This window comes from Pyxicephalus adspersus, chromosome Z, assembly GCF_032062135.1.
Source record: "Pyxicephalus adspersus chromosome Z, UCB_Pads_2.0, whole genome shotgun sequence".
NCBI lineage: Eukaryota > Metazoa > Chordata > Amphibia > Anura > Pyxicephalidae > Pyxicephalus > Pyxicephalus adspersus.
In genome coordinates, this window is record NC_092871.1 from 7495437 (window position 1) to 7496649 (window position 1213).

Genomic DNA, 1213 nt, shown 5'->3' on the forward strand with positions numbered 1-1213 from the left:
GGGGTTTTAAAGAAATTCAAATAAATTTCTTCTGTTTTCAGGTAAAAATAAGTACCTTGGTTTATATTTGGATCTGCTTATGTTGGATTACATACAATTCCCTTCTTTTTTCTACTGTTCCAAAAATAAAAACAATGATTTACTGCTGAGGACACTTTTACAGCCAATGTCATCATCACAGTTCAACTGCTGTTTGGTGGTGGTGGTTGAGAATTTTTGATAAGAATTGAGTTTAAGGTACATAGAGTTTGCATGGATTTCATTCCACATTCCAAAACATACAGTTTAGTATTTGACTTTGCCTCAAAAAAAGTACCTTACACTGTGCTAAGGACATATGACTATGGTAGGGACATTAAATTGTGAGCCCCATTGAGGGACAGCTAGTGATATGACTATGGGCTTTGTAAAGTGTAATATTTCGGCACTATATAAATACTGTATAATAAAGACCCATCCACACATTTCCATTTTAGTGTAATGCATTAACACCCTTTGTGTTAAGGGAGGTCCTAAATTTTAATAGGCGGCAGTGCACCATGGGTCATTTTCCTACAGTAATATACATGCATATAGAAATTAAAGTATAAAAACTAAATTCAAGCAAAATTCACAATTACTTTATATGACTGGTTTATATGTTGCAAATGTGTGAGGGTGAAGGTGTCCTTACTATGTTTCCAATTTACTCCAATATACCAACATATTTTTATGTTGTAGCCATGAGAATATAAAGGGACGTTCCCCTTAATCATTGCATTATGATAAAGCTGGTAAATTTCCAATTTATCACTTTAAGTTGCAGCTTTGCCATCATTATAGGTATATGTAAGAGCACCAAATGTAAACTTTAATATTGGGAGGGCTTTAATATACATATATATAAAAAGCACACTGCCGTGACCCGGATTCAAACCGGGGTTGCTGCGGTCACAACACAGAGTACTAACCACTATACGATCACGGCTGGTGAGCGTGATGCTTCTTTTGATTCCCTTTGGGCTTGAGTAGAACCTTTGACGTTTGCAGCATCATACAACAAAGCAATATTTTGAGAGCTTAGTCACTGCTCTTTGAAAAAGTTAATGTGTTCATTATCTAACTCCTTATATCAATTACAGAGAGCTATTTGTAGACTAGCTGTTATTATTTTTTACTTAATACAAAACACAAGATGATAGTAGAACCTATTGTTCTATACCCCCCCCCCCCC

General features: G+C 35.3%; 1 non-coding gene across 1 annotated transcript; it reads right to left on the minus strand.

The window, feature by feature from the left end:
• Positions 1–895: 895 nt before the first annotated feature.
• Positions 896–967, minus strand: TRNAH-GUG (transfer RNA histidin (anticodon GUG)). The gene has a single exon. It is a non-coding gene; the product is annotated as a tRNA-His (tRNA).
• Between the last annotated feature and the right edge of the window lie 246 nt (positions 968–1213).